We start from the raw sequence: 11,951 nt of genomic DNA, 5'->3' as shown, positions 1-11,951 counted from the left end.
GCCGCCTTTACCGTGTATTTAGCTCCATCTCCACGGAGTGAGGCGCGTAGTCAGGGTCTAACTGTTGAATAGATGTTCATTTCAAGAAAATAGACTTTGGACAGACGTGATTCCCAGATTACTTTTTTTTTTGAATTGATTCCCAGATTACTGGTGTACGGCAAAGCGTAAACCTTCCGTCACCAACAAAGTCACACGATCGCGTTTTGACCCAGCATCTCCTGCCGTCAGCGTCGCCAGCCAGGTACCGGCGCCGCAACCCTCGGCTGCCGCTATCGTCCACGAACACCAAAGACAATGGACACGCAATCTTCCACGAGTCGGGTTCATCCAGGTTTCATGTCATTTGCACTAATCATCACAGATAATAGTAAAACAGACACACTAACAGTCTAACATACTCCAGGGAGCTGACTTAGCTAGCAGGTAGGGTCGGTCGAGTTATCTTACAGGGGTAGATCGAAACTTCTCATGTGAATGGAAGCCTATATACTACTACAAGAGCAGCTTCACAATCTGCGATGGAAGCTTCTTTGTCTTTTCTTTTTGTAACAATAAATAACGCGGCAAGGAGATAAAATGAAAGAATGCACCAAAGTCTTGCTTCGTCCGTCCCGGTGCGGTCACAGCGACATAATGTACATGCAATCGGAGGGGCCTCCGCTGGTGCGGAGGAAAGAATGTTCAATCCATCTTGGGCAGTATGTGGCAAGGGTCGATGTGGGTGTTACCCCGACTTGTACCGCTTCGTTGTGTGTGGGAGCTCTTGAGCAGGATCACCCAACATTGCCTGCTGATGGCCCATCATTTCGTTTCCAGGACCTAGACCAGGGAGCTCCTACATGGATGTAAACACCAAGTGTCAACTTGGAAAAAAACAGAGATAAATAAGCTAGACAACGGAATGTTCAGATGCATTTGAAATGATCGCTTCTGAACTCTTTTAAGATGTGTAATGGTAGCCTGAATTTTACGGATTAAGGTGATTCAAAATTTTGGTACTATGCATGAACAAACTAATCATTCAACTTTGTGCAGTTCCCTATAAACTGCAAATCCTACAATAAATAGGGAGTCGAGTCCGATAAGAGTGGCGTACCTGAAAACTGGAGGATTGTCCAGCGGTAGTAGGTCTTTTGACAGCCCGCTTGCCCAGGTTGATCTGGACAGAAATGTTGGCTTGGGACAAATCTACACCCGAGCTTTGAAGAGCATGAGTCAATGTATTAAGTAACCTGTGGTGAGTTAACAAAAAACTAAGTGTGTCAATGTACTTGGTTGGCTAATGGTGAGAAATATTTTCACAATATGCTCTGTAAACTCAGACATGGCGACAGGATAATACAACCAAGGGGGTCAATTTGAATTGAAGCATTATGAGGACACCTTAATTTAGTAGCAACCAAAACAAAGGCAGTTTTGACTGAAAATAAATGGCAACTACCATAACTATATGACCCATGGTACTCAAGTAGCAACATAATAAAGAGAGAAAATATTCTTTGCAACGTACTCTTGGGAATATTGGCTTGACACGCTGATTGTTCCTTCGTCAATCGTCAATTGCTGGTTATTTAACATGTCACTGTTCACCCCACAGTCATCCACACCAGACGCATCTGCCCATTGGGGTTGAGACTGGGGTGTTGCATTATCTACATACAGGAAAAAAAAATGATGAATAACCAATACTACTTCCTGTCTGGGAACAGAAGCACAGGTGGATGGTCAAACATACTCAGAATATTTGTTGGAGTATCCGCTGATCTACAGGAAACACTAGCTATATGATCAATTTCAGCATGATCTGGTGCCCCTGAGGCAGCTGCGGATGCTACCGTGGTGTGGTTATCATCAAGTTTGCCTGTGATATTAAATTCAGGGGAGGACCCATTTGTGATGAATTGTGAAGGGTCAGGCAAGGCATCTCCTGCGATTTGCCCCTTACTCTGGAGCACAACGAAAATAGTATGTGTAAGAATTTGGTCAGAAAGTTCAAACAAAATCTAAGATTTTATTCGGAGATGGCATTCAATTACGAGAAACAAAATTTACCTGTGCATTTTTCCAGGATGAACGAAAATACATGTTTGACTGCAAAATACGGAGCAGTGTTCAGATACAGCTATCCAAGAACGAATGTTAATTTTGAACAATACTAATTGCATATTGATGATTCGGAAAAACAATTACCCATGGGAGTAACTTTGCATTTTCTTCGTTCCATTCTGGAAATGAAGCCTCGTACTTCTGTTCTTTTTCTTGTAAAAACCGTATATATTCGATAACCTGCATTATAAACGGTGTCAAGTGAGAACCAAGTTAATCAACCAGGAGACAAACTCAAATTACATAGAATGCTCCTGAGAGCCTTACCTCTAAGAGAAACGTTGCTTTGTCTCTCTTTTGATCAGTGTGTGGTAACAGATCCCGAAGTATCTGAAACCTGTTAAGATAACATGAAGAAAAAAATAGTAAATACATCGAGCCCAGTGCTTGTCTGCGGCTCACAAATGGTCTTGAAACTAATTCCAGATAAGCTCATCTATGGAGGTACATTGTGTCTGTGATTTTTTCGAGAAAGCATGCATCTATGCTGTTCTATAATGCACAGAATTTGATAGTTTACATACCTCTAGCGTTCAAATAAATCTATTGCAACATTACTGAAATCTTTGACTAACTAAATTTTCTACAACATTATTGATGTTAGCCCTTAGAAATTTAATCACCAAGGAACAATGCGAGTACATTCTGATGATCTGAACGAACTACAGGAGTTCAGGAATCCTCACCGGTCATTGATCTTGCTCCGGCGACGCTGCTCAGTTGCAGAATGCTTTGACTTTGGTGTGTTTGGCCGCTGATCCGTGCCACTGCCACTGCAGCTCCCGCCCTTCCCATCAACCCTCACAGCCAAGTCTGCTATATAAAGAGCGCACATTAGTACAAAACTGTAGGTGTGGTATTGTAAAAATCGCCAACCCTATTATGCGCGCTTAATGCAGAAGATTGCATCTAACCTAGTAATGTTTGGCTCATTTTGATGTTCAGAATGCTTGTGATGAACTGTATCACATTTGCATTACAGGAACAGGACATGAATGCCACAGTTAATGTTGGCAGCCAAGATACTATGTGAAAGAATTACAGGATACAAGAAATTTGGCCTAACTACAAAAAGGTGCTCAGCAGCTGGCATGCCTCTCCAGAACCGGTTGGACTTTGAGAAAGAAGGCAGAGTAAGGTGAAAATCTCAGCAGCCCTTGGGTGCGAGTGATCCCAAGCATGGAAGTTGTGCATCTCTCCATCGACCTCAATGGAGCTGCATCCCGTTGCTTTGGTGACACCCTTCTCTCTCATGGTGACCCGCACGCCAGCAACATGGCTCCACATCCCTGCAGATGCGTACATGTTTGCTAGCTGCACGTAGTGCCCTGCATTGGACTGCTCCAAATCAAAGATATGTTGTGCTGCCCTCTCAGCCATGGCCATGTTTGAGTGCTCGTGCATCTTGCAACCATGGAGTAAGGCACCCCACACGCTCATCTCTGGCTTTATGGGCATCTCAAGTATAAACCGATACGCTCTGTCAAGCTGACCAGCACGAGCAAGCAGGTCGACCACGCAAGCGTAGTGCTGGTGTCGAGGCTCAATCTTGTAGTCAGTCTTCATAGAGTGAAAGTACAACCACCCTTTCTCCACAGCGCCCGCATGGTTGCACGCTGACAGAAGCCCCAAGAAAGTCACATCATTTGGTTTCACCCCCGCGAGCTTCATGTCCTCGAACAGGCCAACGGCTTCTGCGAGATAACCATGCACCCCGTAACCTGAGATCAATGCACTCCAGACTACCACATCCCGTTCCTGCGCACGCATCTGTTCAAATACTCCGCGTGCCCGGGCGATGCTCCCTGACTTGGCGTACATGTCAATCAGCGCCGTGTTCACAAGCACATCCTCCCTGTACTCGCTGCCAGCGTACGTAGTCCTCCATCCACACAGCAAGCTCAGTGGAGCCAAGCTGAGCACATGCCATGATCACGGACCGTAACGTGACGGAATCAGGGGTCATGGTCCTCGCAAACATCTGCATCTGCTTGAACAGATCCACTGCCTCGCCGGCAAGCCCGTTCTTGGAGTAACCCGATATCATGGCATTCCACAGGATCACGTTTACCCGCGGGGGCGGGATCCTGTCAAAGAGTGCCCTCGCAGCCACAACGCACCCAAACCTGGCGTACATGGCCGTCATCGTGGTCACGACATCCTGCTCACCGCCAAGGCCACCCTTGACCACCAAGGAATGAGCCGACGTGGCACCCGGCAAGTCATCGAGCTCCATGTACGCCTTGAGGACCGTGACAAGCAGCACGAAATCAGGACGGACATCGCCGCGCATCATCGCCGCAAACAGCCGTAGCCCTTCCAAGGGGCTGCCGCTCTGCACGAGGCCCGAGATGAGAGAGGTCCAGGAGACGACGTCCCTGTCGCAGTCACGCATTCCCTCGAACACGAGACGGGCGCGGGCGGTGTCCCCGCGGGAGAAGTACATGGCGATGAGCGTGTTGTGCAGGAACTGCTGTGTCGCCTGGCGTGGGCGGTGAGGCGTAGCGCGTGGGCGTGGGCGGCGCGGCCAGGGACGGCCCTGAGCACGTCGCCTATGGCGGGGGCGGGCGGGAGGAAGGCCGGGTGGCAGGCGCGGAGGGCGAGGTAGTGGCGGAGCGCGAGGGAGGCTGAGGCGCAGGCGGGACGCGAGGCGGGCGGCGGCGTGGAGGAGATATGGGTGCGGGTGGGGGATGCCGTCGAGCAGGTGGCGGGCGAGGGGACGGAGGCACGGGGACGGGCGGACGCGGCAGGCGGCGCGCAGGAGCAGGAGGAGCGCTGGCGAGCCGACGAGGAGGCGGCCGGAGACCAGGAGGTGCGCGTGGAGCTGGTGGACGTGCGACGGCCGCTCGCACCGCCCGTCCATGCCCGTCGCCGTTAGCTCGCGCGAGCTCCTCCCTTCTGCTCTGCTCTTCCTCTAACTCCTCACGCCTGAGTACAGAAAACGGGGCCTTTTCTAGCAAAAACTCGGCTGAAAATAAAAACAGAAAGCAATCGGGAGAAACGGCCCGGCGCCACCAGCGCCTCCGAGAACCGAAATTGCTCATGGATCGAAAGCGGAATTGAGCGGAATTGGGGTACAGTACCTTGCAGCGAGGAGGAGACCTCGCGGCGCGCGGCGAGGCCGTCGTCGTCGTCGTCGAAGCCGTCGCCGCCGTTGGATCTGGAGCCGGACTCCATGAACCCGCGTCCGCCGCCGGCGCGGCGCTTCCTCCCCGGCGGGTGCTGCCTGGGCGCGGAGGCGGCCTGTCCGGCGCCGGCGAAGGGGAGCGTCCACTGCTGGTGGTGGTGGTGGCCTGCACCTGCAAGGCACGACACAGACCTTGCTTCAGCTCTCTCTAATTGCCCAACCGCAACACGATTAATCTGGGCCCACATGGCAGTGGAGGTGGCGAGGATGCGTGGGGACGACTGCGTGGGCTTAGCGGGAGGTTAGCTATGGGCCGGAGCCGGCACCTGCTGTTCACGCGGTGGGCCAGACGAGCGGGGACACGAGGTTCGGTTGCACGGGCCGTAGGGCCCCTTGTCGACAGCCACTATATATCTTGGCCCACGCACCGAGAGGCCCATCTTGTCCCCGATCTCTTTATTTTTCGTAGCACAAGCGGCTACACGAACTGGGGATGGTAGGTAGGTGAGCTTTGCGCGGTGACGTGGTAAAGAGGGAAGCCGACGTGATCGATCGTGACGCACGTACGCGTGCGCCCTGCACGTCGCCGTCGATCGGCGACCGGAAGCAAAGCGACGGAGCCGAAGCAGCATCTACGACCGCTTTCTCGTCCGCAGACCACTACAACGGCGTAGATAGAGAGAGGTGTGACCATCGGCTAAACATAGCTAGGTACCTGCGTGCGCGCTGATCGGCTGCGCCGCCGTGGACTGGCCCCACAGCACGAACGCCGGCGGCTCCGGCTTTCACCACCACCGGCGCGGCCGCCGCCGTCGGCCGTGCTCCGGGTCCGGCCACCTGCTGCTGGCTGACGGTGAACGTGCCGATGCCGCCCGGCAGCGCGTGCTGCCTGTCCGGGACGGTTGCCGCCGGCGGGTTCTCCAGCGGCTGCAGGAAATCGTGCGTCTTCAGAAAGAAACCTGCAGTAATAACAAAAGTAAAACTCGTCAACAGCAAAAACGAAAGCGTGCTACTAAAAAAAACTAGTAGTGACCAGCTAACGCTAGCTAGGATTATGCTGGCCTAATCATGGTTAAGCTCGTGGCCTCGTGTGCGACGTGGGGCCCGCGGCCAGATAGGCTGGACGGACGGAAGGGGAAGCCGTCGACGGCAGCGCTTACGTCCAACCCACACGTGATGGATCCCATCGTCGTGGCTTCCGGCCGTCTCGCTTCGTATAGCACGATCTTGACGCGAAGATTTCGAACCCCGGCCGGCCCAATCGATCGTCGGTCGTCGCACGCCACCGTAACGACGAGCTAGCTACCACCTACCAGTGCTCCATTTCTCACGCGTTCCGGTCTGGATTCCTTCCTAATCAAGGCTGGTCATCCGAAGGAATTGCATGGCCAAAAGTCAAGAGTTCGGCGAAGAAGAACTCGATCGCGCGGTCGCATTCTTCAGGAGCCGAAAAGCTCACGATTCTTTTTTTTTTGAACAGCCCTGCAGATCTAAGTATCTATAGCCTACCTATCTACCAATTCGAGATTACACCCTAGTATTGCAGGTGACAGAGAATTGTTGCGATCAGAGAGAGCATGCAATGGAGTGGAAGCGCGGAGGCCTACGTACCTTGAGATGCGGCAGCGGCGGGCTTGGAGTCGTGGAGCTGGAGCGAAGGATCTTTCCCGGCGGCGGCGGCGTAGAGCGAGAGGAAGTCGTGCGTCGCCTTGCTGTTCCCTGCAGCTCGTGCAAATCTCTTGCCGAATTAGGCAACGTCGGCGGCGTAACGCCATGGATCAGCTGGCAAGAATACAGGTACTACAGATGATTATACAGATCACGCACGCGCACAGCCTGCGCGGCGCGCGTCTGTGCTTGCGTACCTTGGATGCCCATAATTCCAGCAATTCAGTCGAGGATCAGCTGCATCGCCTCGCCGGCAGGCCGTCGGGCGGACTCGCCGCCGTCCGCGCTAGTTCTGTCCGCGCAGGACAGGAACGACCGCCGCTGAGCGAACGATCTTCCCCACTCGCCGATCGCGCGCGAGGACGGTGCGGAAGGCCGGCGGAACTCTCTCTGCTCTGGTGCGACGGCCTGTTCGTCTCCTCCTCGTCCTCCTGTACCAGCGGCTAGCTAGGTAGGCAGGCAGAAGCAGGTCGTGTGAGCCGGTGTGAAACTTTATACGGCACGCGCGCCTCGCACCTGGTCCTCGGTACGCCGCGCGAGAGACGCAGTACGTACTGCTCCCTGCGTGACGGCCCTGTCGCGCGCGGCGCTCGCACGTGCCGCGGTGGGCCCACTTCGGCGGCCGTAGATTGGCGCGTGGGGCGATCCCGAGGAGTAGCGAGTGGTGGTGGGTCGGGTCGGCAAGTCGTGCGGGTGCGGCCGGCCGGGAGATGATGATGACGTGTCGACGTGGAGAGCGGCGTCACGTGACGGTTGCTGGGCGGGGCCGGAGGGTGGTGGTGGGGCAGAGCGGCACATGGAGCCGGGTATTGCGGGCATCCCGTGGATTGCGACGGGCGGGCGGGCCGCACATGTGCGCCAGATTCCGCCGGGCCAGGCCACTCCGGCCCCGCCTTCGCTTCCACACCTTGCGTCCTTTTCCATGTCACTCCAGTCCCGTCGCCAAACCGTCCTCAAAACGCGCCGGATTGAGCTGGGGACGTGTTTCATTCGTACCGTATTTGGGGGACGTCGCTCCTCAGTCGCGTCCCCCAAACAAAATTTTAAAATTTTTAAACTTAAGCGAGATTCGATTAGATTCGTCCAAACTTACATAGATTCGAACGAAATTTGACTAAATTTAAACTAAACCTAATCTACAAGTACTTGCGTACGACGGGCGTCGTAGTACTACTGGAAATTGTACATGTCGTCGGTGACGCACCTCCGCCGCTAGCGCGCTCGTCGATGGGCTCGTCCTTCACCAAGCCGCTTGGTCCCGCCTCGCCGTCGTCGGTGAGGTCCACGAGCGGCTTGCCGCAGTCGCGGATGGACATTGAGATCGACATGTCGAGGTCGCCCTCCGAGCGTCCTTGTCGTTCATGGACGCCAAGCACGCCACCCGCAGCCCTTGGCAGTCCTCGAGGTCGTCGCTGCTGGGCCCGCCGACGAGCCCGTGGGTGTTGTACATCTCGACGTCGTACTTGGCCTTAAAGTACGTCTTCCACCAGTCGTCGTTGTTGTTGGCCGCCCATGTCGGATCCGCCCGCTCCCTCGGCGGTGAGTTGAGCCCGGCCGGGCCTTGATGCCGGTCCCTCCATTGGTCCGTGCCCGGCCGGCGGCGGCGGGACGCCAATGCCGTTCACGGCCATCTTCCAACCGCCGCTGCTTGGCAGCCGCATGTCCGGCGGGACTGGATATCGGGCGTGGTACAGCGCCCACGCCTCCGCCACGCGGCCATGCGTCGCCTGGTGGTTGCACGCAATAACGCCCGGCGCGGACGGCCACGCGGCCATGCGTCGCTCAGGAAAACAGGGACGTCATTGACGTCGCTTGACCAAAGGTAGGCGACGGGGTTTTAGCCTTCCGGCCGGCGCATCGGGCCCGCGTCCCTTCGCCTCGCTTTTCGTTGTGTCCGGCGTGCGTCCCCTGTGGACGGGGACCGCCTCGGGGCGCCGGACACCGTATCATGGCGCGCCGGACAAAGTTGGGTACGAGGCTGGAACCGTTTTGGCCCACGCTAAATTGCTTTGGGACGCTTTCGGGACGCCACTGGAGATGTCCTCACACGAGATTATTTTTGATTGATCCCACCAAACAGAGTAGCTTGATGCGATCTCCTGAACCTGACAGTTTTGAGTTCATGCAGTACAGCGCTAAACGGTCTTTAATTAACACCTGATAACCTCCTGCGGTACCTCATTTCGAACTCCCGCGGTAACTCAATTTGAGCTGGTCGGTTTAGGCACGATTACGCCAACGCCTCGTGGGTCGTGGCGGCGATTCTGCACAAAAATAACCCAAAAGTGGAAGAAAAGCGCGGATCGACCCCTCCGGCGAAACTATTTCACCAATCTAACCCTTTTGTGTGGCGCCCCTCTCGAGGGCGCCACACATGCCCATGTGGCGCCCCGTGCGCTGGCGCCCACACACCCATCCTACGTGGCCCGTCGACGCGAGGCGGGTGACCCCGATCCGACGTGGCGGCACGAGTGGCGCCGCTCCGGCCGGCGCCACACTTTGAAAGTGTGGCGCCCCGGGAAGGGCGCCACACATTGACTTAAGTTTGGGCGCCGCGCGCGCCCAGCCCGACCCTCTTCTTTCTTTCTCTTCTTCTCTTCCTCCTCCCCAACCCGGTTCTCTCTCTCCTCCCTCTCCCCCACCAAATCCACCACCAAATCGTCGGATCACGTCCCGTGGAGATCGTTCCCCATCCATTTGTCAAGGTAATCTCCTTCAAATCTTCTCCATTCATCCACTAATTTCATAGATCGGGCTAGATTTGGACATGAACCCTAGACATGTTTTCTTTCTTTTGTGCACTCTATATTGTATTGTTTGTGTTGGAGATGGTAGCCTCATGTATGCATGTGTTTGAACCATAGATGTGTAGAAATCTACATATGAAATTTCACATGTATGTGTATGAACTCTATGTATGTATGTGTATGTATGTGTATGAACCCACATGTATGCCTAGTATTTGTGATGGAGTTACTCATATTTGTTAGTTGAAAGGATCGTAATATGGTTCAAAAACGTAAACATGTAGGATGGCCGGTGCCGGTGGACGGGGAAGGGGCGGCCGCCGCGGTCCTGGGCGCCCCCCGGGCCGGGGAAGGGGCCGCCGCGGTGGAGCAGCAAGGGCCCCACGATCACCGTCACCTGCATCCTCCTCGTCTTCGCATGACGAACGCCGCTTCGAGTTCCTCCTCGCATCGACGACGACCCACTCTCGGCATCAAGCGGCTACTGGACAAGTTCCCGCCGAGTTCGTCGACGGCGTCGAGCCGGCGCACTTGCGGCCTACGGGAGGCTAGGCTGCAACTTCTATCGCTGGCCCGTGGAGGTCTGTTCGACGGGCGGGGCAAGATGTACCCGCACACGGGGTGGGACAAGTTCGCCCGTGACCTCCACCTCGAGCCCGGCCGCCGACTCACCTTCCTCGTACGAGGGGGACGGCGAGATGATCGTCAAGGTGTTCGACGACACCGCTCGCCGTGTGCACTACCCCCACACCGGCGAATCCGGCTCCGACACCGATAGTTAGAACGTCGAGTGTTGTCAACTCTATCTTCGTTGCTTCGTGTTGTTTGAATGCTATCTTAAATTGTATGAAACTATGTGCTACGATGTTAGGTTTGATGATGTTATGTCCATGATGTGTGTACAAAATGGTTGTTGATATGATGTGTGTATGACATAGCTTTTGACATGATGGCAGTTTTGTTGGAATATGGTAGGATTTTCCATGGTTTTAACACATGTCAATGAGTGGCGCCCTTCCCACCGGCGCCACATTGCGAAGTGTGGCGCCCGTGGCATCGGCGCCACGGATGCATGTCTAATTGCACAAAACATACTTGTAAGACAAATCGTCTGGGACTTAGCCGTTTTGGCGACCCTCTTTGTGTGGCGCCCGTGGCATCGGCGCGCACACATGCTCGTGGCGCCGTGCCACGGGCGCCACACGAGAGGGTCGCCAAAACGGCTAAGTCCCGAACGATTTGTCTTACGATATGTTTTGGATCCAATAGTTCATATAAGTTGGCATGTGTGCGCGCCGATGCCACGGGCGCCACACAAGCACTCGTGGCGCCAGTGGGAAGGGCGCCACACAAAGAGGGTCGCGAAAACGGCTAAGGACTTATCGTCCGGAGCCCCTGGATGTTTTCGACCCAATAGGTCATATAAGTTGGCACGTGTGGCGCCGATGCCACGGGCGCCACACTTGCATGTGTGGCGCCAGTGGGAAGGGCGCCACACATGTGTTCATTAGATACCATAATCAACATAATCTACCCATACAAACTAGCACACTACCATTTCTTCTACTTCAACAACCCTAACATCCAACCAAATCCATCTCCACCCTCAAATCAACCAAATCCACATCTAGGGTTTCACATATAGATTGGAGCAAATACACAAAATCAATGGATGAAAAGAGGGGAAACGGAGGAGATTACCTCAAGCAACGAGTTGGGAACGATCTCCACGGACGGATCCGACGATTTGGTGGTTGATTTGGTGGGGTGGAGAGAGAGGGAGAGAGAAAACCGGGCGCCTTTGGAGGAGAGAAGAGGAACAGAGGAAGAAAGAAAGAAGAGGGTCGGGTTGGCGCGCGCGCGCCCAAACTTAAGTCAATGTGTGGCGCCCTTCTAGGGGCGCCACACTTTCAAAGTGTGGCGCCGGCCGGAGCGGCGCCACTCGTGCCGCCACGTCGGATCGGGGTCACCAGCCTCAGCGTCGACGGACCACGTAGGATGGGTGTGTGGCGCCAGCGCTGGGGGCGCCACGATGGGCATGTGTGGCGCCCTTCGAGAGGGGCGCGCACATAAAGGCGTGGGTGGTGAAATAGTTTCGCCGGAGGGTCAGTCTGTGCTTTTCTTCTACTTTTGGGTTATTTTTGTGTAAATCGCCGGTCGTGGCTCGCTTTCCGCGTCGTAGCTTTTACCGGCACGCGCTCCGCACGCCTTTCGCTTTCTGTCCTATCGACCGATCCGATCCACGGTGAAAGTGAAATCAGCCAGCCGTGAAAGAGAAGCGCGCGCGCGCGCGCGGCCCA

At 54.9% G+C, this 11,951-nt stretch overlaps 1 pseudogene; it reads right to left on the bottom strand.

The window, feature by feature from the left end:
- Nucleotides 1-311: 311 nt before the first annotated feature.
- Nucleotides 312-5,484, bottom strand: LOC124657114 (annotated as a pseudogene).
- Nucleotides 5,485-11,951: the final 6,467 nt, after the last annotated feature.

Source organism: Lolium rigidum, chromosome 5 (genome assembly GCF_022539505.1).
Source record: "Lolium rigidum isolate FL_2022 chromosome 5, APGP_CSIRO_Lrig_0.1, whole genome shotgun sequence".
NCBI lineage: Eukaryota > Viridiplantae > Streptophyta > Magnoliopsida > Poales > Poaceae > Lolium > Lolium rigidum.
This window is presented reverse-complemented; position numbering and strand designations above follow the sequence as displayed.